The sequence below is a fragment of the Sturnira hondurensis genome, unplaced genomic scaffold (assembly GCF_014824575.4).
Source record: "Sturnira hondurensis isolate 20B ecotype Veracruz unplaced genomic scaffold, ASM1482457v3 Scaffold0016098, whole genome shotgun sequence".
NCBI lineage: Eukaryota > Metazoa > Chordata > Mammalia > Chiroptera > Phyllostomidae > Sturnira > Sturnira hondurensis.
In genome coordinates, this window is record NW_028088729.1 from 632,750 (window position 1) to 660,003 (window position 27,254).

Below are 27,254 nucleotides of genomic sequence, written 5' to 3' on the forward strand. Positions count from 1 at the left end.
CAATAATGAAACTTCATGTTATTTAAATCCACTGGGTACAGTTGTCACTTTGTTTTATTTTGTTTCTGTATTCCCAGGAAGTTTTGTTTTCCTCCATTTTGTTTGATTGAAGTATGGTGACCCCAATTTTGGGATAGTTCTAATCAAACCCAGATAGATGAGCTCTTTAAATTGTTCAGAAAACACTTGAGAATTTCATTCAAGAAGTTTCAAACCCGAGAGCAATTTAGATTTGGCTCTCTGTGCCTCCCCCAGTGCAGGTGGCTTTTATCTTTATTAGGATTGTTCAATGAAACATTTTGGTCATTTGAGTTTATTTTCAATGTAACATTTAAACCTGTAAAAAAATAAATCCCATATGTGCAAGAGGGAGTAACAGGAGAAAAGGAGACATGGAAACTTTTACCTTCTCCCTCTAGCCATTGGTTCAGGGCCAGCCTGGGCCTGCACTGGCAGAATGTACCCACCTTTTAATGAATGCCATTTCTTGTGCTGTGTAAAAAGGTTGGTGGTCTTTGTTTGGTGGGTCTTTGAAGGTAACTGCCTATATCACTGGCCCGAGCCCAACAAGTCAGTGCTGACTCCACAGCATAAAAGCTAAAGAGTGGTTGGACTTAGTGGAAAGTTATCTCCCATGTCCTTGGGTCAAGGCTGATTTGAGGCAATCTTGGACAGTTTTTGATGACTCTTCCCTACCTCTTCTTTTCTGACTGTAGGTACTGGTTTTATTTCCAGGGTTATGAGTGTTGTCCCTCCTGTATGGTTCCAAGCTTCTTTCACATTTCAAAGACATTTAATTCAGCCAGTTACTGGGTATATTCTACATTCTTCAGGCCTCATGTTGGACTCTAATCTGAAAGAGGGAGTACCAAACATTAAGGAGCTCACAGCTTGGCAGGGAGTGGGGAGGACAAGGCCATGCCCAGCTCATGGTATCCTGGAGCTGAGCAGCAATGGGTGTACTGAACTATGGCTTAGTAGGGAGGGAGGGACCCAGCAGAAAGAGGACAGCTAGGAAACAAGACCTTGAAAGGTGAGGCATAGGTAGATATGCTTCGTTTCCTTGTACAATCAAAAGAAGGATAACAACCAATTAAAAAAACCCAGAAGTCCCCCAAAATTGAACTGTATGGAAGTCTAACAACCAAGGAGTTAAAACAAAACATTCACCCAGAGTGGTAGGAGGAGCAGAGACAGGAAGCTGGGGTAGTGAGGATGCATGACAAGGTTGCAGCTGGTGGACCAGGTGGGAAAGATGACAACTGGAGGACCAAGATATCCCACATTCACATGTGGATAAGCTGGGAGGAACAACTGGGGAGTGAGACAGATCTCTTTAGTATAGGAACTAAAGCCTCAAAACCTCTGGCTATAAAAACCTGTGGGGGTTGTGACAGCAGGAGAAACTCTCAGTCTCACAGGAGACTCTGTTGGAGGGGCCTGCAGATTCCTAGAACATGCACAAGGCCACCTACCTGGTAATCAGAACCTGAAAGGGCACAATCTGCTTGTGGGAAGTGAGGGAAGTGATTGAAAGAAGGTGAGAGCCAAGTAAGCGACATTGTTCCCTCCCAGACCCCTCCCCCACAGACAGTGCCACAATACAGTGAAGTGGGTTACCCTGCCCTGGCAAATACCTAAGGCTTTACCCCCTGAAACATAACAGATGCACCAAAAACAAAGAAATATGGCCCAAACGAAAGAACAGATCAAAACTCCAGAAGAACTAAGTAATGAGGAGATAGACAACCTATCAGATGCAGAGTTCAAAACACAGGTAATCAGGATGCTCACAGAAAGAATTGAGTACGGTCACAAAATTGAGGAAAAAGTGAAGACTATGCAAAAGTGAAATAAAGAAAAATACACAGGGAACCAACAGTGAAGGAAAGGAAACCAGGACTTAAATCAATGATTTGGAGCAGAAGGAAGAAATAAACATTCAATTGGACCAGAATGAAGAAACAAGAATCCAAAAAAATGAGGAGAGGCTTAGGAACCTCTGGGAAAACTTTAAATATTCAACATCCAAATCATAGGGGTTTCAGAAGGAGAAGAGGAAGAGCAAGGTATTTAAAACTTATTTGAACAAATAATGAAGGAAAACTTCCCCCATCTGGTGAAGAAATATGTATGCAAGTCCAGGAAGCTCAGAGAGTCCCAAAGAAGTTGGATCCAAGGAGAAACATACCAAGACACCTCATAATTACATTACCCAAGATTAAAAGATAAGGAGAGAATCTTAAAAGCAGCAAGAGAAAAAGAGACAGTTACCTACAAAGGAGTACCCATAAGATTGTCAGCTTATTTTTCAAAAGAAACCTTGCAGGCAAGAAGGGGCTGGAAAGAAATATTCAAAGTCATAAAAGGCAAGGACCTCAATCCAAGATTACTCTATCCAGCAAAGCTATCATTTAGAATGAAAGAGCAAATAAAGTGCTTCCCAGATAAGGCCAAATTAAAAGAGTTCATCATCACCAAACCCTTATTATATGAAATGTTAAAGAGACTCATCTAAGAAAAAGATGAAGATCAAATAAAAAGAACAGAAAAATAAGATCAAAACTATGAACAGTGAAATGACAAAAAAACCCCTCACAACTATCAAAAACTGAACCAAAAACAAACTAAGCAAACAACTAGAACAGAAACAGAACCACAGAAATGGAGATCATATGGAGGCTTCTTAGCGAGAATGGGGGAACATGTGCAGAAAATAAGAAGCATAATTGGTAGGTACAAAATAGACAGGGGGAGGCTAAGAAAAGTGTAGGAGATGGAGAAGCCAAAAAACTTGTATGTATGACCCATGGACATGAACTAAGGTGAGGGGATGTTGGGGGGGGGCGGGTACAGGGAGGAGGGAAATAAAGGTGAGAAAAATATGGAACAACTATAATAGCATAATCAATAAAATATACTTTAAAAATCTTGAAAGATGAGTAGGACATTGTCAGGAAGTGTGATTGGGGGAGAATAATGCAGGAAACCCCATGTGCAGGAACACAAAATAGTCAAATATGTGTATGGTTTTAGGAATCTAATCAGTGGGCTCTTTTTAGCAGTTATGGTATAGGCAAAACACCTGACCATGCCTATAAAGCTCTTCACTTGGCTGACCTCTCTAGCTGGAAGATTCTTTTGTGTTTCTCTTCCTCTTACTTTCACCCAAACATTCTTATCTCCATGGGGCAAAGATTTTTCATATTTCTGCTTGTTTGCATTTGCTACCTTAATTAGCTTTTTCCTGCTTAGTTTTTCTAACTCTTTCATCCTAATAAATTTTCCAGGATTCCCTCCTTGACTCCTTCTCCCTTCCCCAGAGGTGGCATTCCTCACAGTATTTTCATGACACTTTGTACACAGCTCCACAGTCTTGTCACTGCTGAGCCCCTTGTGGCAGAGACTGGGCCTCTCAGCTCTGTGTCTAAAGCACCACTCAGTTCTGGGAAGGAAAAACTTCTCTAACCCCTTATATTCAGTATTTGGGGTCCTGAAATTTAATCTGACAAAAGACAGTGAATCAAAAGGTGGCTGGTTTGATTCTCAGTCAGGGCATAGGCCTGGGTTGTGGGCCAGGTCCTCAGTTGGGGTGTGTGAGAGGCAGCTGGTTGGTCAGTGTATCTCTTGCACATTAATGTTTCTCTCGCTCTCTTTCTCCCAATGTTTGCCTCTGTAAAATAAATAAAATCTTTGAAGAAAAGATTAGCAAGAGAAAAAAACATTAAATTAAGTACCTATGCTCAGAGTTCAAAAGAATTGTCATTTTAAGTTAGAATTTTTATATATCATCTTAATAGGAGATGGGGAGAAGCACAGGGAACTTCTGGGAGAACAAATGACTTCTAGGGATAAATGGGCACTTAGGAGAATAGATGGAGATATGATCGTTTTATGATAATATCTGTTTAAGTGATTTCTTATTCAGATGTTGACTTGTGTTGACTTCTCTTCAGTAATGAGTCAGTCTTCCCCGGTTTTGAAAATTCTGGGGAGGCTATTTATGATAGTTGAATTATTTGGGAGAGGCTTAGCTTTTAGGAAGTTAAGGGCAAGTTTAGAAAAAAATCTCTTCCTGCAGCTGTTGATTCTTAATGTCTTCAGCTCAAAATGGTACTTATGCCATTGTATATGTTTGGACACCTTCACTAGCACATAGTAGATGCTCAAAAGATACTTGGTGAACAAATAAAGTATTAGAAACCTGCCTCTTTTCCAGTGACTCTTGCCTTAGTAAATGGCACCATCATTGGCTAGTTGCCCAAGCTGAAAACTTAGGAGTCAGCCTTGATTTCTCTCTTGTGCCACACCCAATTCATTAGCTGTTCTTGTCAGCTCTGCTACCAAAATACATCATGAGTGTGCCCTCTCCTCCATCTCCACGACCATCTCCTCATCTCAGGAACCATATCTTTTGCTTAGAAAACTGCAAGAGCCTCTTAATGTATTTTTCTGGACTTCCACACTTGACCCTGTATAATCAACCACCCATACAAAAGCCTATTTAAGGGGCAAATCTGCACATGTCTATCTTAGCCCCAGATACTCCCAGAAGATAGCCTGTGGTATAGCTCACATGGTACTATGATATTAGGATGTGCAGTCCCAAGAAATTGGAGAAAGGAACAAAGGAAGCGAAGAAGGGAAAAACAACAATCCAGTGGAGGTTATGTTTCTGGGCAGGCCACTCTTCAGTATCAAGTGAAACTGATTGCTTGGGTTGTTGGTCTGGCTTTCAAGAAGCCATATAGGGACTACATCTCAAGACAGTCTGTCCAAGGGGAGGAAGGGGACAGAATCTACCAACTTCTGTCTCCTGTGGGTCAAAAGACCAACTCCTTGCACTTCTAGGTTGCACATGTTTATACTCTGTGCATGTCTCCTTATCAATGGAGAAAATCCTGGGGGAGGTGAGAGGCACATGGAGGAGGCATGAGGTATGGTGATGTTGGATTGTGTCTATATAAAGTTGGTCACAGAGCTCACATAAAGCTAGTCACCACTGTAGCTAGGACAGAAAAACTAGCCAAAGGCTCAGTCAACAAATGAGGCTAAGAAGATTTTAGGTGATGCCTGAGGGGCATCACATATATTTTCACTCCCCTTCCTCTAACCCTCCAGTGGTTTCATATTGATTTCATTCAATATGCCTGGCCTACAAAGCTCTTGCTTATTTCCCAACTTGTCTCTTCTATTTCAGCCACACTGACTTTCTTGCTGTTTCTTGAGTATACCAATTTTGTTTTCACCCTAAGGGCTTCACATTTACTGGTTTCCCTTTCTGAAAAACTCACAGAGCTCTGGTCTGCTTGTCATAGAGGTCACACTCAAAAAGTCCTTTTCTGCCCTGGCTGGCGTAGCTCAGTGGATTGAGCGTGGGGCTGCGAACCACATGATCCTGGTTCGATTCCCAGTCAGGGCACATGCCTGGGTTGCAGGCCAGTTCCTGGCAGGGGACTCACAAGAGGCAACCATACATTGATACTTCTCTCCTTCCCTTCCCCTCTAAAGATAAATAAATAAAAATTTTTAAAAAGTCCTTTTCTCAGAGAGCCCTTCCTTGATGACATAACCCACTCAGATCACTTGGTTTTGTTTTCTCCATAGCACTTATATTCATCTGTGACTACCCTTATCATTCCTTTGTGTCTTGTCTTTCTCCCATGACTAGATGTAAATGTCATGCAGGTTTAGAGCTTGCTGGTGGAAGCTTCTGAATGCTGGGCTGAGGAGGAAAATGGACCTGTTCTTATCTAACCTCAGAATCAGGCCTCCTGAGGTTTTCAGGTGATGACTGGTGAACCAGACATGGTCATTGTAGACAAAAAGAGAGAGGTAGAAGGGATCCATACCTTATTTCTATTAATAATAGTAATTTCTGGATTTGGTTCTCCTTCCTCCTCATTTAAAATTCTTTGGAAATTTCCCATTCCCTCCAGGATAAATTCCTCAGCCCTTTAGATTTTGTAGGACTCTCCCCAATCTGAGCTCCAACAACCTAGTCACTGATCATGTCTCTTTGCTTTCTTTCATACCTGTTTTTCCCCCAATTCAGGCCTGATGAAAATAGATGAGCTGGTTATACACAACACCACTCTAGAAGACACCATTGTTATCTTTGTGAGTAACAGCCCCTTGAACTCAACATACACAACCTGAACCACGGAGCTTTACCTTATCCTCCTCAGCACTTTTTCCAAAACACTCTGCTTGCTCTTACCCCCAGAACCCTCATGTGTCCTGTTTGCTCTACCTGGAAGACAGAGTTCACTGTGTCTGCCTATCCAAATCTGGTTACCTACTCCAAGAAGCCTTTCCCTCTCTTCTGTGCCCTTACAGCATCCTGTGGTAACCTGATTACAATATTCACCCCATTCTGCTGTAACTGGGTCAGTTGGCCCCTGTCCTCCTGTAGCATAGTAGATTGTGACAGAAATGTCTGCAACAGTTGGCGTATCCACACACTGGAATATTATTCAGCCTTAAAAGGGAGGAAATGGTGACACATGCTACAACATGAATGAAACTTGAGGACACTATGCTAAATGAAATAAGCCAGACACAAAAGGACAGATACTGTATGATTGCACTTATATGAGGTTCCTACAGTAGTCAAATTAATAGAAACAGAAAGTAGAATGGTGGTTGTCAGGGGCTGAGGGGAGGAGGAAAGTGGAATTAATGTTTATGTGGTACAGAATTTCAGTTTTGCAAGATGAAAAGGTTTCTAGAGATTGGTTGCACAATAATGTGAATGTATGTAATGCCACTAACTGTACACTTAAAAATGATTAAGATAAGAAAATTTGATGTTGTATGTATTTACCACAATTAATTTTTTTAATTTTTCTTTTTATTAAAAAATATTTTATTTATTTTTAGAGAGAGGAAGAGAGGGAGAAAGAGAGGAAGGGAAACATCAATGTGTGGTTGCCTCTTGCATGCCCCCTACTGTGGACCTGGCCTGCAACCCAGGCATGTGCCCTGACTGAGAGTCAAACTGGTGACCCTTTGGTTTACAGGCTAGCACTCAATTCACTGAGCCACACTAGCCAGGGCTCAATTTAAAAAAATAATGCTTATGCCCTGGCTGGTGTAGCTCAGTGGATTGAGCGTGGGCCTGTGAAGCAAAGGGTCGCCAGTTCAATTCCCAGTCAGGGCACATGCCTGGGTTGCAGGCTAGGTTCCCAGTGGGGGACCCATGAGAGGCAACCACACATTGATGTTTCTCTCCCACTCTTTCTCCTTCCTGTCCCCTCTCTCTAAAAATAAATAAAATATTTTTAAAAAATTATGCTTACAACAATATATTGTATGGCCATATGTTCTTGCCATTCTACCATCAAGTGTTGAAGTGTGTTTCTACACCCCTGCCCCATTGAACTTGGGAAGGCCATAGTGACTGCCCTGATAAAGGGAATGCAGATGTGCTTCTGTGTGGTTTTCTAAGGCTAAGTGAAAACAAAGATCACAGCTTCTGCTTGACTTTCTTGGGAAAATTGCCTTGGGACCCTGGATCTACAATATAAGAAGTCCAGCTACCTAGAGGCCACCATGCTAGATAAGCCACATAGGGAGGCCACATAGAGATAGGGAGATGCCCTAGGAGGAACAGCTTTCCCAACCTGCACTTCTCTGAGTGTCTTCAGCAGTTCAACCTACAGTCGTGTGTGCATGTGTGAGTCTTGGATACTTCTAGCTCCCAGCCTTCCAGGGATCCCAGCTAATGGGGAAAGCAGGTATGAGTTGTCTCCTCTGAGTCCTACACATGTTACAAATTTTTGAGCAGATTGTTGTTTTTAGGTGACTAATTTGCCCTGGTGTTCCTGGGTCTTTTCTAGTTTTAACACTGAAAGTCCTGCCTCCCAGGAATCCACTCAGTTCTGGGCCAACCAGGACGGTTAATGTTCTGGGCTGAGTTGTGTCCACTAAAAGTTACATATTGAAATCCTAACTCCCAGGACCTCAGAATGTGACTATGTTGGGAGTTAAGGCATTAAAGAGGTGATTAATATAAAATGAGGTTATTAGGGAGGATCCTAATTCAATCTGACTATTGTCCTATAAGAAGAGGAAATCAAGGAGCAGACAATGGACAAACTGATGGTGGTGATGTGAAGACACAGTAAAAAGACAGCCTTGTGCAAGCCAAGGGGAGACTCTCAGAAGAAAACAGTGCTGCCAACATCTTGATCTCAGACTTCTTTTTAGTCCACAGAATTGTGACATAGTAAATTCGTGTTGTTTAAGCCACCTAATGTGTGGTATTTGTTATGGCAGCATTGGCAATGCAGTTGGTCACTGTTATAGACTAATTGTTTGCCCTCCCTGCCCAATTCAAAAGTTGAAGGACTCATCTCTAATGGGATGGTATTTGGAGGTGGGATCTTTGGGAGGTAATTAGGTTTAGATGAGGTCATGAGGGTGGGACCCTTATGATGGAATTAATTCTGCTATAAGAAGAGGAAGTGGGAGAGATCACTTTCTAGGCACACACAAAGGAGAAGCCATGTGAAGACAGTGCAGGCCAGGAAGAAGGCTCTCACCAGGAACCAAATCTGCCTGCACTCTGACCTTGGATTCTAGCCTTTAGAACTCAGAGAAATACATTTCTGTTGTTTAAGTCTCCCAGCCTGTGGTATTTGGTAAGGTGGCTAGAGCACACTAAGATAGTCACTGGTTGTTCTTATACTGAAGCCCTAAGTTTAGGGGCAGTTTCTAATGCAGCAGCCAATAGCCAGGCCAACTTGATGATGGACTTCTTGAGGGCAAGAATCATAGTTTTCATTACTATATTTCCGGTAATTTACTTCATACACATTCTTTTTGTTTTCAGATGTCAGAATGATTGGCTCAACAACTGAATACATTGGGGTAGGGGGCAGTATTTGTTCCAAATGGGCAATACCTTAGGTGAACTATATAATTGGACTTTAGGATGTCTGAGTACATAAAGCTATGTGACCAATGATTGCCTTTAGCAGGATAACTTCATCCTTGTCCTCCTGGCAAGCATATGCAATGTGATTGCTTCTACCACTGCAATTACTCAGTGTCCCAAATGTAATTTCCAATCAGACCTTTTGCTTATTTCATATCCCACCTGGTAGGGGCTATCGGAACATATAAAAATCATCCTGGCTTACATCTGCTTCCCCAATCATCACTGGCTGGGATTTCAAACCATTATCTGCCTGTAATGATGTTTCTCTTCTCTCAATAGTGTTCACATTTATTGAATTTGAAAGTCTTGGATCCTACTTGTTAAGGATGAACCTTCTGGGTTTATAATTCCTCACCCAGGTCTCAATTCACAGTCACCAATAGCTGCTCAGCATGCACTATTTAGGCTGCAGGTGTACTCCACTAGTAAAACAAACACCCAATTCATATATGTGTGGAATCCAAAATATTACCCAAATGTTGAGATAAATACAGTGTTATCATCTGTGGGAAAAACATTAGGTACTGTGATGGGCCCTTGACAGAGATGATGTGCAGCCCAGAGAGCTCTGTGCTGGGCTGGTGAATGCTAAAGGGCCATGCTAGTGGATCTCAACCTTGAGCTGCAGCCTGACTTTGACATTACTGCAAGATTGTTGATTTAGGGATAAACAATCTATATTAAAATTTAAAAAAATCCCACAGCTTTTGCCTATTGCAGAACAGGACTCTCTGATCTCAGAAGGTTGAGAGTAAAATTGCCTTGGTCCTATGAGACAAGCCGTGGGACCAAGTCCCCTCACTTCTGTGCTCCCTGCTTCTAGCCTGTGAAAGACTAGCCAAGCAGAGGGTGACAGTGGCAGGAGGAGTGACAAGAACAAGAGGAGCTTTCTGAGACTTGCACACCTTCTGACTCAGCAGCATTATGTCAAGGCCCACAACTTCCAAACTTGAGAGTGAGGAGGAAGCAGCTGAGAAAGAGAAGGATATTTTTTAGCTTTAAATATTTTATTAAAGTATACTAGACAAACAGAAAAGTACATAAATATAAATATCTAGCTCTATTAATTTTCTCACACTGAATGCACTCAAATGGCCAATATCCAGATTACAAAACAAAACATGGCCTGCAGCCTCCCAGAAGCCCTCTCATGCTCCCTACTCACTATCCTCATCCTCAGGAGTGATTTCTATTCTAACACATAACAGTATCAATAAGTTTTGCCTGTTTGGGGAGCATATATGAATTTGGTCATTAATATATACCCTTGTTTTATTCAACATTATATCTGTGAAATTTATCAGTATGGTATGTAAAGTTATAGACCATTCATTCTCATGACTAGTATTCCTTTGTGTGAAGACATTATAATTTATTTATTGATCCCACTGTTGATGGACATTTAGGTATTTCCTAGTTTTGACTATTCTGGAGTGCTTCTATGAATATTCTAGTATTTATCTTTTGGTATTAAACATTTCTGTTGGAAAACAAACAAACAAACAAACAAAATATAAGAATGACACTGAAAAGAGAACAGGCTGACAGTGACCAGAGGGGAGAGGAGAGGGAATTTCAGGAAAAAAGTGTGAAGGGTTTGCAGGAACAAGTGTAAAGGACACATGGACAATACTGGGCAGGGCTGGAAACAAGACAGAGGTGGGGAAGGGTGGGGGGTGTGCTGGGATGGAGGAAAAGGCAGAAAACCGTACTTGCACAAGAATTACAAAAAATGTCATATTTTACCCTCACCCCACTCTCTTCTTTACTACTTTGTTTTTCTAATAATGCTATTCTTTATCTTCAAATGAAAATGACATAAATAATCTCCAGGGAATAAAAATAACCCTCAAGAAAAAAAAATTCTGTTGGATGTAGAGCTTGGAGCAAATCAGTTGGATTGGAGGGTATGGGGCAATATGTTGTGGCTGTTCTAATTTATTCAGGAGACATTTGGCTGAAAAGGTGAAAATGTAGTTGTTTGTTATTTTGACATGTTGCTATACCAGGGCTAGAAAATTCCAAGTGGAGAATATGTGGTCTTTCCCTCTTTGCTTTAGTTCTCAGTGCTTCCTCTTGCACACACCCCAAGGTGTGCACATGTGGCCTTTGCTCTTACAAGATGGGCCGCAAAGACAAGCCTTCTTGAGGTCTTTGGAGGAGTTGTCACAAAGACCCCTTGCCTTCAAATATGTCTCCCAGTGGCCTGATGTCAACGCCTGAATTTCCTTGGTAAGACATGATAAGTGAATGACAAAGTGCTGTGGAAAAGGTAATTTCTAACAGAAAAGGCCGAAGCAGTCCTGTCTGAGGTCAGGTGCTGCGAGTACAGGGTGGCCATAGAAACTGAGACAATTAAACCAGGTGGATGAAGGCTGAGAGGGTAATTACCAGCTCAGCACAACATTGGATTTTTAATATGTGTGGGGGTCCCTATCACAGTTCAAATTTCTGGACAAACCTGAGGTTAACCATAGTACATACTGGAATTCCTTGGGAAGAGTTTAAAAATCCTGAAGTGCAGGTCACACTCAGACTAATAAAATCAGACACTCTTGGGGCAAATCCCAGGCATTGGTACTTTCTAAATCTCCGTTGGTGGTTTCAATGTACAACAAGGAGGTGGTTTTGTTCCCCAGGGTAAGTTTGGTCCCCCAGGGGACATTTTGCAATCTCTGGAGACATTTTTTGGTCATCACAACTGAGGGTATGTGCTACAGGCATTTAGATATGCTGCTGAACATCCTACAGTACTCAGGATAGTCCCTACAAGAAAGAATTAGCTTGTTCCAGATGGTAACCATGACTAAGTTGAGAAACCCATTTTTAGGCATATTCTGGTGAAGAGTAGGACCCTGCATGATCTTTTTAAAAGTCCAAGGCTTTGTACCAGCAGACTCCCTTGATCAGGATAACTGAATGAAAAATTATAGTTTTGAGCAAGGAAATTTCTCCTCCTGCTTTCTGGAGACTGAAGCATTCATCTCCTTTACCTCTTTGCCTCCCAAAAGAAGTAATCTCCATGAAAAGAATCAGGAGAAATGGGACCTCCAGCCAAGATGGAGGCATAGATGGAAATACTATACCTCCTTGCAAAACCAAGTTTAAGGACGACAAAGATTTAGAAACAACACAAACAGAAAATTGAACTGTGCCAAAGTCCAACAACAACAAACCATTCATCCAGACCAGTAACAGTTGGAGTTGGCAGCCAGTGGAGAGGGGTAGCAGCAGAAAAAGCGGCCAGTCAGACCCAGTTGTGCAGACGGCGTTTGGCAGATCCCAGGTGTGGGGTGACAACAGGCAGACCTAGTCAGGGCACAAGGCTGCTGCGTCACTGCAGTCACACATTCACACACAGATAAACCAGGCAAAGGAACAGGCAGTGAGACAGACCAGGCAACCCAGGGCCCCAGTGATGTGAATTAAAGCCTAAAGGCACTGATTGGAGAAACTTTTCAGGGGGTTGAGCTGGTGGTGAAGGCTCCCAGCCTCACAGGAGAGTTCGTTGGAGAGACCCACAGGGCCCTAGAATGTACACAAGCCCACACACCCAGGAACCAACACCAGTAGGGCCCAATTGCTTGTGGAAAGTGGCAGAGGGGACCGAAATCTGAGAGAGCCCAACAAAGGCCATTACTTCCTCTCTGACCCCGCCCCCAGTCACAACCCAGGGACTGGACTGACCCATCCTGGTGAACACCTAAGCTTTCACCCCTCATACATAACAGGCCCGAACAGACCAAACACTATGGCTCAAACAGAAGAACAACTCAAAGCCCCAGAGCCAATATTTCTAAGTGACCAAGACATAGCCAATCTATTGGATGCATAGTTCAAAACACTGGTGATCAGGATGCTCACAGAACTGGTTGATTTTAGTCATAAATTAGATGAAAAAATGAAGGCTACACTAAGTGAAAAGAAGGAAAATGCACAGGGATCCAATAGTGATGGGAAGGAAACTGGGACTCAAATCAAGAGAGTGGACCAGAAGGAAGAAAGAAACATTCAACTAGAACAGAATGAGGAAACAAGAATTCAAAAAAATGAGGAGAGGCTTAGGAACCTCCAAGACATCTTTAAACATTCCAACATCTGAATCATAGGGGTACGAGAAGGGGAAGAGGAAGAGCAACAAGTGGAAAACTTATTTGAACAAATAATAAAGGAGAACTTCCCCAGTCTGGCAAAGGAAATAGACTTCCAGGAAATCCAGGAAGCTCAGAGAGTCCCAAAGTAGGTGGACCCAAGGAGGAACACACCAAGGCACATCATAAGTACGTTAGCTAAGATAAAATGAAGGAGAGAATTCTAGAAGCAGCAAGAGATAAGGGGACAGTCACCTACAAAGGAGTGCCCATCAGACTGTCAGCAGATTTCTCAAAAGAGACCTTACAGGCAAGAAAGAGCTGGAAAGAAGTATTCCAAGTCATGAAAGGCAAGGACCTGCATCCAAGATTGCTCTATCCAGCAAAGCTTTCATTTAGAATGTAAGGGCAGATAAAGTACTTCTCAGAAAAGGTCAAGTTTAAGGAGTTCATAATCACCAAGCTCTTATTATATGAAATGTTACAGGGACTTATCTAAGAAAAAGAAGATAAATATATGAACAGTGAAAGGACAGCAAACTCACAGTTATTAACAACCACACCTAAAACAAAAGCAAACTAAGAGGACAGCTAGATCAGGAGTGGAATCATAGAAATGGAGATCACATGGAGGGTTAGCAACAGGGGAGTGGGAGGAGGAGAAGGGGGGAGAAGGTACAGAGAATAAGTAGCATAGATGGTAGGTAGAAAATAGATGGGGGGAGGGAAAGAATAGTATGGGAAATGCAGAAGCTAAAGAACATGGATCTGAACTAAAGGGGGAAATGGGAGGAAGGGTGTGAGGGGTGGGGGGAATGGAGGGGAGAAATGGGACAACTGTAATGGCATAATGAATAAAACATATTTTTTAAAAAATTAGGAGAAATGAAATGGAAAAGGTCACTCTCCTGGTCTGACAATATACAACCTGCGTCAGAGTCTTGGAATAACAACTGGGTGACTGCCATTGTTCTCTTCTCTGAGTTGGGGCCAGGTCCCACAGTGTAGAAAATTAAGCATAATCCCCTTAAATCAAAGTCCCCTTTTATATTAAATTTGAAAAGTCGCTGTCACTGTATTATATAGTTCATTTGCAGCCTGCTTATGGAGTTTATGTGTGATTATATCCTAGATGGAGAGAAAGTGAAGAAAGTTTTCACACAGTGTAATGAAATGCCTTGAAAATGATCTGGATCCTCCTGAACAGTTTGTTATCTCTACCCCAAAATTTTATAGCACATACTCTGAATCATTCACCTAATTGAAATGTCAACTTATAATAACATTTAAATGTGTCACATGCTTATATTTTACACCCCAAGGAGAATGCTTCTTAAGAGCAGAGATTCTGCCTTTTATTTCTTGGATAGCATCCTCCTTCCATATGTATCTATAGTACCCATGTATAGAAGAGTGCTGTGCATGTTTTAGGAGCTCAGGAAATGATGTGGAAGAATAGAAACATGGGGAAAGGGTGGAAGAAAGGAAAGAAGGGAGGGAGGGACGGAGGGAGGGAAGGAACAGAGGGAGGGAGGGGGACTTGATGTAGGCCCTGATATATCTGAATAATGTGACTATAATGATGTAATGACTTGTTATAAGGTGTATGAACAACCAGGAAACACAGGACAGATTTATTATTGAGCAGTATGTTAGCCACTTTTTCACACATTTCTAGACTTTCTATACACCCTGGAGTATATTTATATATTTATTTATAAATATACTCTTTTCTCTGTGTTTCCAGACATTTTAGACACTCTGTAATATAGTTATTGTCATATAGTTAATATATTATATAATAATTTTATTCAGATTATCTATGAACCCATTGATTTAAATTTAGCAGTATCTCACCTTAGATGATATTTGAAGTTTGAAGGAAAATGTAGCAAGCATATTATTTGAAATAGAAGCAAACATTCTTTAAATATACACTTATCCTGTAGGGTTTTTTGACTTTTTGGATACTCTGTGTTAAAGAATTTTGGAAAAAAAATTCAATCCTTTATTTGAGTAATCAGTGCTGCCTTCAAGGTTATGGTGGTGCCTGTTTAAAGACCATCTGCTGAAATATAGCTTCCATGGATGCCTGCATTGGACCTACCTGGGAGGTTTATTAAAAGAGCAGGTTTCTCAGCTCTACATCAGATTGGCTAAAGCTAACACTAGATTCTTCATTTTAAGCAAGCTGCCCTGGTGATTCTTGTGCACTCAAGAGTCATTATGGTAAAAGTAACAGATTTCATCTAAGTCCCCAATGACACTGCATGACATGTGCAGGTGCTTGGTGAGTAGTAAGCTCAATAAATCCTCTTGTAACTAAGGCCAACAAATAAAAACAGCGATGTGTAGAGAATTGCTATAGGCATTGGCAACAGCTGGCACACAGCCAGGAGCATCCTTTTGAAGTTGTTTTATGAGAAGGCGGAATTTGTAGTTTGGTTCCTGGAGGAATTGCTGCATCATCATCATCATCATCATCATCATCACAACAAAAACAACAATAAAATAGCAGCCATGAGTGTTTACTAAGGGTTAAATGGTATACTAAGTATTTTATAAGTACATATATCTAATGCTCCCAATGACTTTAAAAGATAGGTACAATTATTATCTCCATTTTACAGATGAGAAGACTGAGGCACAGAAAGCAAATTAGCTCACTGAAAATCACACAGCCAGAAATAAGCAGAGCTGGGTTTTCACATTCAGGCAGGCCAGCTGCAGAACAAACATGTGATCACTGAGCCTTGCACCAGACGATATGTGTTTTTCTGAGCTTAAGGAAGAGCAGAATTTGGAATTATAAAGACAATAGACTTTATAATTAAGAGGCTTACTTACAGTGATCCATTTATAAATGTGTGAAATAATTGAGTTCCTACTATATGCCAGGCACTGCCAAGCTATATTCCAAACACTATTTTAGGCCTTGGGTTTGTGGAAAGGAACAAAGCAATGTGTCTGTGACCTCAAGGAGCTCACAATCCTTAGGTTGGAAGGTGTGAGGTACATCACCACATGCATACATGTGAACTTCCAGTTCTTGTTTATGCTGCTCTGAGCAGGTGTGAGACAGGGAGTCTGGCCTGGGCAGGGAAGGCCAGGAGTTTAGACATGTGGCAGGGATGGTTTGTTTGTGCTCCCTGATGTCTGAGGTTTTACCTGGGATGGCTTCAAGGCTAAGGCTGGAGTCATCTGGAAATTTCTTCACTCATCCAGCTGAAGCCTCTGCCAGGATGCCTTAGACAGTGGACTCAGCAGGGTCTGTTAACTGAAGCTTTACATGGGGTCTCTGCATATGACTCATGATTGCAGAGCAGGGCAGCTGAATTCTAAGAGGGAACATTCTGAGAGTGTCCATTTCATGAGAACTAAGCAGAAGCTGCATGGCCCCCCCTTTTTTGACCCAGAATTGGAAATTACCCAGTTCTACTTCAACCTAATCAATTAGTCCAAACAGTCATCAGCCTGTCCAAACTCAAGGGGAGAAGAAATAGATGTCACTCCTCAATTAGTTGCATGTTGTGAATGTTTGTAATTTAAAAGAGGAGTTTCCTAGCTAAGGGGAATGCCTCTGTAAGTCCAGACATTTCTTTGCTAGTGTTGGTGGAAACAGGATTCCTTCCTTCCTTCCTTCCTTCCTTCCTTCCTTCTTCCTTCCTTCCTTTCTTTCTTTCTTTCTTCCTCTTCCTTCCTTCCTTCCTTCCTTCCTTCCTTCCTTCCTTCCTTCCTTCCTTCCTTCCTTCCTTCCTTCCTTTCTTTCGAGTGTTTTATGTCATACCTATCAGTTTCATTTGTCCAATAAATTTGACTGGTGGAGGCTGGGAAAACATTTTGGGCCTTGTGTCACTTCCTCAGGTGAATCTGAACTCTGGAGGTGAGACCCAGAAATAGTATTTTTACAAGCCCTCCAGGTAATTTTCATGTGAGTTACAATTTGAGAAACACAATTATGCTTTACACCATAGAAAGGCTGAGGAAATGAAAATTCCATGCTAAATCATGAGACCACTGCCTCCTTTCCCTGTCCTACTGCAAGTATGTGACCCACTAGGCTTTTAGTCCTCCACCCTTCTCCCTACAATTTACTATCTTTGCCTCAAGGTAGAATATTAGAAGACTATTTCTTGAGAAACTGAGTGATCCTAGAACAAAGTTCTCTAGAATAGTGGTTCCCCCGTCTTTTCCAGGTTTCTCTACAATGAAGACCACCAGTTGGCAAGTGTTTTTCTTACATATAGAACCTCCACTCAGCTTTGCAGTATTTTTTTCTTAAATATGAGTGGACAGCCAAGGATCAATAGACATATGGAGAAAACCACCACACAAAAGACAGAGACCAAACAAGTAAATTCATGGAATGAAGGGGCCAAGAGAAACTTCATCAGACAGAAATCTTTAATAACAAGTACAATGAAAGGTCTGATCATAATTAGGCTCCTAAACATATAAGGAGACATTGGATTCATGAAACAAGAACATGATGTAATAAAAGAGAATTGAGTAGGAACTTCTGGCCAAGATGAAGGCGTAGGTGGAAATACTGTACCTCCTCGTACAATCAAATTTAAGAACAACAAAGATTTAGAAACAAAAGCACAACCGAAACAGACAGAAAATTGAACTGTACCAAAGTCTAACAACAAACTATTCATCCAGACCAGTAACAGGGGCGGAGTCAGTGGCCAGCAGAGGTGGGTCGCTGCAGGAAAAAGCAGTGCCTGCTGAACTGAACTAGGTGCACAGGTGGCAGTTGGCAGACCCCAGGCTTGTGGTGGCAATTGGAAGACCCACTGAGGGTGCAAGGCAGCTGGCTGATCGTGGTCACACATTCACATGCAGATAAACCAGGCAAAGAAACAGGCAGTGAGACAGACCAGGCAACTCAGGGCCCCAGTGACGTGAAGTAAAGCCTAAAAGCACTGATTGGAGAAACTTTGGGGGGTTGAGGTGCCGAGAAAGGCTCTCAGCCTCACAGGAGAATTTGTTGGAGAGACCCACAGGGTCCTAGAATGTGCACAAGCCCACACACCCAGGAACCAACACCAGAAGGGCCCAATTGCTTGTGGAAAGTGGCAGAGGGGACTGAAATCTGAAGAGAGCAGAACAAACACCATTTCTTCCTCTCTGACCCTGCCCTCACATACAGCATTACAACCCAGCAACCTGGCTGTCCTGCCCTGGTGAACACCTAAGGCTCCGCAGCTCATATGTAGCAGGCCCGAACAGACCAAAACATTATGGCTCAAACAGAAGAACAACTCAAAGCCCCAGAGCCAAGACTTCTAAGCGACCAAAACAGCTAGATCAGGAGCAGAACCACAGAAATGGAGATCACATGGAGGGTTAGCAACAGGGGAGTGGGAGGAGGAGAAGGGTGGAGAAGGTGCAGACAATAAGTAGCATAGGCGGTAGGTATAAAATAGACGGGGGGAGGGCAAGAATAATATGGGAAATGTGGAAGCTAGAGAACTTGTGACACATGGACATGAATGAGAGGGGGAAATGGAGGGGGGGTGTGCAGGGTGTAGGGGAGTGAAGGGGGGAAATAGGACAACTGTAATGGTATAATCAATAGAATATATTTTAAAAGGAGAATTTAATAAATTGAAGTCCTCGGAAATTAAATAGGGTGCTTAAAAGTTTTAATAGAGAGTTGCAAGGTAAAGTTGAAATAATTTTCCCAGAAAATACAACCAAAGGAATAAGAAATGAAACATAGAAGAGAAAAACAAGAAAATCAGATGCAAGGTGCATTTAAGCAGCCTCTTCACTTTTCCCCAAGGCAGGCCTGATATTCAGCAAACATCAAGGTGAAAGCTACCTTTGACAAGTACCTATATGTGTCATATATTAAACTTCTACCATGTATATCTGGCTGACATAAGACTCTAATAAAGTAATCAAATCACTTAGAAAGACATCTCTGAGAGTGAGGGATTATGTTTTCCTGGAAGAGCATATTGAAGAGTCAATAGGATGTCAAGACTAAAGTCCAAGGTGGGATTCCATAGGTGAGGTCAGCACCAAGGGAGGGCTATAATTATCTAAGAAGATGTGAATGAAGTTAGGTTTTGTTTTATTGTTCCCTTCCACTTGCCCAAGAAGAAGAGGAAGAGAAAGAAAGAGAGACAGAAATGGAGACATGGCCAAAAGAGAACTAAGTCACATATTTGACAGCTGGATTTATAGTTAACAAAAATGGCTATGGAAGTTTGTAAGTGCGAAGTGAAAAATATTCAATTTTAATTGTGTGAATTACTGCAAGGTAAGTCTCCTCTTGCTCCCCAGACCATTAGTAATAAAATCTGCTATACACACACATGACTTTGTGTGAGTGGCTTGGTTCTTGGATTTTGTGAACACATCAGGAAGAACAGGGATGACCTATGTTGTACACATCATAGGGAGAAGGAACAGCTTGTGGCCAGCCATGGCAGGGACAAACATTAACTAACCCTACTCCTTTATCCCCATTCCTCCTCAAGTCTCCAGAGAAACTAGAAGTGATTTGAGGTCCTCTGCACACAATGAATGAAGTTTGAACAAACATCATTTGAAACTTAAGGGCAAGACATTGTTGTTACATAAACTCCATTCCATTTGAATTCATGACATATCTACAAATCAGTCACTATAATTTTACAGAAGAGGAAACTTAGTTTAAAATGGAGGTCCAAAAACTTATCCTAGGTGCCCCATTTTAAGTAGCTGGGTTGGTGTTTAGATCCAGGCCTCATTGGTTCCAAAGCTTATGCTTCTCCCATTACACTAGATCCTACAGCAAGAAATAACGTGTCAAGTTCAAGCCTTTTGACTCTTTGCTCAAGGCATTTCCAAACTGCTAACTTCATATGGCTAAGAAAACTCTAGTGTGAAATAGCTTTTGGTCGAAGGGTACACATTTATCTCTATAATATTTTCTGATTACTTGAGGCTATTTCTTCTCCCTCCTCCTCCCCCTTCAATTCCAAAACCTATTCTTTTTCTCTCTATAAGCAAGTAAGCATGAGCTATAGACAGCCTCATTTATTTTAACTTTAAAGAAAGAGCCCTGGGAAGTTAATCAGACTGCCAGGAATCTGGAATTTGCTGATGAATGGACATTTGGCCAAGCATAGTAAATTCTCAGCTAATTGAAAGCAGATAACAAGAGTAATGCATCCACCTTGAAAAATATCACATTCCTAATAAATAATTGGAAATGGCAGTCTTTTTACATATGAACTGTGGGGATAGAGTCTTAAATAAATTTTGGACTAATTCCTGTCACATATATTATACTGTATTTAGCAGTTGTGCTATGTGAGAAGATTAAAAGCGATAAATCTCTTTGCAACACCATCTATAGCAGTGTTTTAAACTCAGAATAAATAGGAGTGGGGTTCTTAGAATGCTTCACAGAAAATTGACTTCCATTGTTTTAATGGTGTATGTGTTGGGGATGGGGCTGTTCTTTTCTTCTCCATCTGAGTTCAGAGACAGAGGAAACAGATATTTGAAGAGATCCAGGAGTCATACCAGTCACCAGACTGCTGACACACAGTGCATCTTCTAGGAGCTTCTTGGTAACTCCAGTGTGCTCTGTGTATTAAAAAAAAAAAGCATGAACATCATTCACGAGCTTGATAGAAATGCAAAATTTCAGGCTTCATCCAAGGTTTATTGAGTCATAATTTGCATTTTAACAGGACCCCCATGCAGTTTGTATGTACATTAACCTTTGAGAAGTGTTGTTCCAGTGTTCAATCCAGGACAATTTTAGATACTTTGAGTGGTAGCAGAGTCAACTCAATTCAACCAGGCTTGATTTTAACCCAGACTCTGGGATAAGACTAATGCTCAGGCTATGTACTCAGACATTTGTTTTCTTCCTGCCTTGTCCTAGGAGTGAACTCTGCCTCTTGTCCAGGTCCTGTCTTCACAGTGATTTCCAAAAGTCAGGTCCTTGACCTACCACCTCACTCCTAATCCCCAGTTCAGTCTCTCTCTGGGAATTCCTAGTGGTTTCTTCTGGACTGAGATGCCCTTGGTAACTAGGACCCTTCTGTGCCAATTGGGGATAGCAGCCCTGCTCAGGGCTATCTCAGGCCCATGCACCTATGCTTCCTTGCCTGCTGCCAGCTTCCTTGGACAATAATCATCTGCCTGCTCGATGAGGCTAGGGTGCTGTGGTGTTGGGGAATCCCACAAGTACACTACTGAAGGAAGGAGCAGAAAATCTCTAACATCTGTCTTTGCTCTGAAGTCCCCTTGAATTTCTGGATGATCTGTACTTATTAAAATTTCTGAAGTCAGTTACCTTGAAGAAATGTGCTTTAGCCATCATTTCTTGAACACCTATGGTGTTCTTAAGTACTCTCCCAGAAGACACCTTTCTTATATCTCTTATAAGAGATATAAGAGATATCTCTTTCATTCCTTACAACAGTCCAAAATGAGATATGCATTTTTGAAATTTTTATAGACATATTATACAGTAAAATGTACAGATCATTAAGTGTACAGTTAGATACATTTTGGCAGATGTATACACTACACCACACTCAAAATTCAGACCATTTTTATCACCACAGAGAGTGACCTTCTACCCTTCTTTGGTCAATTCTTACCACCCCTGAGGCTACTACTCTTCTCACTTATATCCCCATAGATTAATTCTGGCTGTTCTTAAAATTCATATTAATGGAATTATACAGTGTGATACTCTTTCATGTCTGACTTTTGAGGTCTGTGAGAGGCATCCATGTGGTGTGTATCAGCAGCTCCTGGTGATATAGTCTAATCTCCATGTTAACTGTGAGTAAATGGAAGATTGGAGAGAATAACTAATTTACCCTGGTTATATAAGACAGGCCAGATTTGGTATTAGAATCCAGCTCACTCTGGCTTAGAGCCATCTCAAACTCCCCTTCAGTTTGCATCACACTAAACATTTTAGATTGTATTTTTTAAGAATCGCATTTTGTTGTTCTCTGCATTTGGAGATTCTCTTTAATACTTAGTGATGCCAGCCATGTCCTGGGTTTTGTTAATGAGTTTGTTTTCACCTGGATAGGTTTGGGGTGTCCATGATTAAATGAGATCTTTAGAGGGGATTTTATCCAGAGTTCTTTGGGGAGAAGTGTCTGGAGGTGACCAGCTGGTTAGAGTCTGGGCCAGAGCAAAGGTGGAGCCCCTCAATGGTGAAAACTCACGTTTTCAGTCAAGATTAGAGGATGTGATGGTTGGTTTTATATGTCAATTTGACTGGGCCATGGAATGCCCCAATGTTTGGCTAAACATTATTTATGAGTATGTCTGGTAGGGTATTTCCAGAAGAGATTAACATTTGAATCAGTAGACTGAGGAAAACAGATGGCCCATCCCAATGTGGGTGGGCATCATCCCATCTGTTGAGGGCCTGAAAAAAGACAAAAAAAAAAAAGATGGCGGAAGGGAAAATTTGCTTCTTCTTCCTGACTGAGCTGAGACATCAGTTCTTTTCTTGCCCTTGAACTGGGATTTACATAATATATCACTGTCTGTCTGGTTCTTGGGCCTTCAGACCTAGACACGAACTTATGCATCAGTTCTCTAGGGTCTCCACATGCCAACTATAGATCTTAGGACTTCTCTACCCCCATGACTTCATCAGTGAATTCCACATAATGTTTTTATATTTATATCTATATCTACCTCTACTTCTCTGTATCTATGTCTATATCAATATCTGTATCTAGTATCTATATCTATCTATATCTATATATCTATACCTATATCTCCTCTTTCCTATTGGTTTTGTTTCTCTGGAGAACCCTGATGATTCAGGGGTCTGCCCCAATCATTTTGCCAATGTTTCCTGAGAAGAGAGGGCCTTTATCTCACAGAAAAGAACCACAATTCTCATGCCATATCCCTCACAGAGTTCTTAGGCTAATGAAATTGGAAAAGAATGCAAAACTGGTTTATAAACTGTGAAGTGCTTTATGAAACTAAGAAATTGTTACAGTTCTTCAGTCTTTACTATATGTTGCTTCAAAGTAAAACACAAGCAAAAAAAGGTAAATTAGAAAGAACAATTTCTCTACAATGTTGGTGCTATGTAATTTGTTTCACTCTTGGATCTTCTTTTTATGAATATAAATATCTACATATTATTGCTTTTAACTCCTACAGGACTTTCCTCCCAAGATATCCTAGCCAATTAGTTTGGACTATTAAAATGGAGAGGATAGAAATGTGGGATATATTAAAATAAATATTAAAGAACTACTTATGTAATTTCCAGCCAAGATGGAAGTGTAGGCAGATATGCTTGCATAATCAAAAGGACAAAAACCAATAAAAAACAAAATAAAACTGCCAGAACCAAACTATGGAAGTCCAACAACCAAGGAGTTAAAAAAAATTCATCCAGACTGGTACAAGGATCGGAGATGGGCAGCTGGGGTAGAGAGGATGTATGACAAGGTGACAACTGGCAGACCAGGTGATCCCACATTCGCATGTGGATAAACTGGGAGGAACAACTGGGGACTGAAATAGACCATGCAACTTAGGGTTTCACTGTGGGGAACTAAAGTCTCAAAACATCTGGCTGTAAAAATTTGTGGGGGCTGCAACAGCAGGAGGAACTCCCAGCCTCACAGGAGAGTCCACTGAAGGGACCCACGGTGTCCTAGAATATATACACAAACCCACCCACCTATTAATTAGCACCAGAAGGGCCCAATTTGCTTGTAGGTAGTGGGGGAAGTGACTGGAAGAGGGTGAGAGCCAAGCAAGCAGCATTGTTTCCTCTCTGAACCTGTTTTAAAATGACTTATGTTTTAATATAGTTCTTTTTTTAGATTTAGATTTTATTTTTATTATGTTTAATCAAATTGCATTTATTCATTTGGGTTTTTTCCCAATTTTTTTATTTAATTATTTTTCAAGTACAGTTTTCTGTCTATTACTCCATCCCATCCCACCCCCGTGCTCCTCCCCCTCCCTCCCATCTCCACCCTTCTCAGTTGTTGTCCATGTATCCTTTATAGGGAATCCCTTTAGAGGGATTCCTCTAAATCCCTCTCCTATTTCCCCTGAAATTCCCTCCCCTCTCAACCTCTGGTCACTGTCAGCCTGTTCTCTATTTCAGTGTCTTTGATTATTTTTTGCTTGCTTGTTTGTTTTGTTGTTTAGCTTCCTGTTAAAGGTGAGATCATATGGTATTTGTCCTTCAACACCTGGCTTATTTCACTCAGCATAATGCTTTCCAGTTCCATCCATGATGTTGCAAAAGGTAGAAACTCCTTCTTTCTTTCTGCAGCATAAAATTCCATTGTGTATATGTACCATAGTTTTTTGATCCATTCATTTACTGACAGGCACCTAGGTTGCTTCCAACTCTTGGCTATTGTAAATTGTGCTGCTATGAACATTGGGGTGCTAATATAGTTCTTATAGAAAATGCCTTTGGAAAAATGGCAGCGGAGTAGAATGGAGCAACTCCAGTTCTCGTACCCCTGGGAGAAAATCCTGGCAGATTTACTGAAGAACAGCGCAATCAATTCTCCAACCAACAATTCCCCAGCATTTATGAAAATAAGAGACCAGAGATAGTGACAAACCAGACAGCTACAGGTCGTTGGAGTCTCAGGGATGCGAGTAAGGATGGAGGCAGCCAGGCTGGTGGCAGCCATTGGCTGGAGCATAAAGACCTTGGAGCCATGGCTGCTGCAGTGGTCAGAGACCAGAGGCTTCCTTCAGTCTGTGCCCAGCTACAGGGGCATCTGCCATGGAGAACTGACCAGGAGCCCGGCAACCCAGAGTAAATTCAAGGGCAGCAGTGGCGGCAGTGGCGGCGGGACGGCAGCCATTGGCCGGCGTGGAAAGACCTCAGAGCCGCAGCTGCCGCAGTGGTTGGGGCCCAGAGGCTTCTACCTGCGCCCAGGGACAGGGGCGTCTGCCACAGAGGACTCACCAGGATCCTGGCACCTGTGAGTAAAGACAAAAGCAGCAGCGGCAGGACTGGCTGCCCTCGGGAGCCAGGCACTCCAGAGTAAAGTCAAAAGCAGCAGAGGGGGACCACCAGCCATTGGCCGGCGCGTAAAGACCTCGGAGATGCTGTTGCTGCAGCTTCCAGGGCCCAGAGGCTTCTCTCTCTATGGCCAGCATCAGGGCATCTGTCACAGAGGACTCATCAGGAGCCCAGCACCTATGAGTAAAGACAAAAGTGGTAGCGGCAGAGCCGGCTGCCTCCGGCCAGCCCGAAATGCCCTGGAGCTGCCGCTGCCACTGCTGCTGCGTTAGGGATGTAGAGGCTTCCGTCTGCGGCCAGTGCCACGGAGGACTCATATGGAGCCCAGCACCCAGTGGAGCATTAGGTCAGCTGTGGGGTCCTTGGAAGAGCTGGCTCCCTCCCTCCCCATCTAGGCGGGGCTGAGTGGCAGAGACCTGTCTGCCTAGTTGTGCAGGGAGGGTGGCAAGGACAGGGGTCCATGTTCAGTTGCCATCTCTGTGGTTGACAACCCACCAGCCCGCCAGCACAGGAAATTTGAGAGGAGCATTGTCCTAACCAGTCAGGTTGGGGATTGGGCTGGGCTGAGAGGCACACTTTCTGGAGAAGTTTTTACTGGAAAGTGGACTGAAGTGTTCTCCTGTGAAGGCAGCTTGACTTGCTTCTCACCCAACCACAGGACTGGGAAGGACCAGTACTAGATCCCATCGGACCCAGGCAGCCTGTCAGGTGGGCGGGCACCCCACAGAGGGGTCCTGCCAAAACCAGAAAAACCGGATTCGACAGTTTGAAACCAACAAGGAAGGAGTTTTGTTTTTTTTTGTGTTTTTTTAAACTTTCTTTAAAAACTTTTTTCAGTAATCGTATATATATTTTTAATTTTATTGCTGCTGTATCTTTCACTACTCTGTTCCTCTCCTTTCTTCTTTCCTGTTTCAGTCCTTCTTCCTTTCACCCCAAACTTATTGCCTTTTCCTCACTTCTCTTGCCCTTTTTTTGTGTGTTTTGTTTATTTGTTTGTTGCTTTCTACACCACTGTAAATACTTCACAACACATCTCTCAGGTCTTAGCCCACTTTACAGATTCCTGAATTCTATTACTGTAGTGATTAACTCTACTTGCTCATATGCTACATCTATTTACTATTCTTTACTCTCACCTTACCTCAAAATCTGACCAACCGAAAACTCACTGCTTTCTAGATACAACTCACAAGCCTTCCCTCCCGAACCAGAGACTTATCCTTGGTCTATCCTTTCTTAAAAGTGGCAAATTGGGTTGAAGATTACAGTTCACACTGTATAGAGCCTAAAGATCTTCTATCTCTTCTCTACTGGTTGTGACTGCAAATATCATAAAGTACTCTCCTGCTGTCATAAACCATTTTGCCTCCCCCTCCAACTGATCACAAACACACAAAGAAAGGAGTAGGTGGAAGTGGAGAACATCAAGATACCTGCAGAAGACTGCACCACTGAATTTCACAGGTATTCTACCACAGAAGTTCACACCATAAACCTAGGGAGTCAGAAGAGACCAATTTAAGAAGCTAAAGCTAACAAGAAGAGTCTCATACGCAATGGGAAGACAAAGAAACAATGCTCAAATGAAAGAAAAGGTGGAAGTCTCAGCAATAATGTCAGACAAAAGAGAGGCAAGTCAGCTATCAGATATTGAATTCAAAGCACTAGTTATCAGGAAATTCGAAGAGCTCACAATGAGCTACCAGAAACTAGAGGGGAGCTACCAGAAACTAGAGGGGAGCTACAATGAGCTCTCCACAAACTATATCAACATGAAAAAGGAAATAGAAACTATCAGCAAAGGACAAGAGGAAATGAAGAATACAATTTCAGAACTGAAGAACACAGTAGAAGGAATGAAAAGCAGGATCGATGAGGCAGAAGATCGGATCAGTGAGTTGGAGGACACAGTAGAAAGAATCTCCCAGAAAGAGCAAGAAAGGGAAAAGAGGCTCAAAAAGAATGAAGATGGACTAAGAGAAATGCAAGATAATATGAAACGTAATAATATCCGAATAATAGGAATACCAGAAGGAGAAGAAGAAGAACAAGGGATAGAAAACCTATTTGAAAGAGTAATGATGGAAAATTTTCCTAATTTGATGAGAGAAAAAGTTACACGAATCCAGGAATCACAGAGAGTCCCATTCAAGAGGAACCCAAAGAGGCCCACTTCAAGACACATCATCATTAAAATGGCAAAATT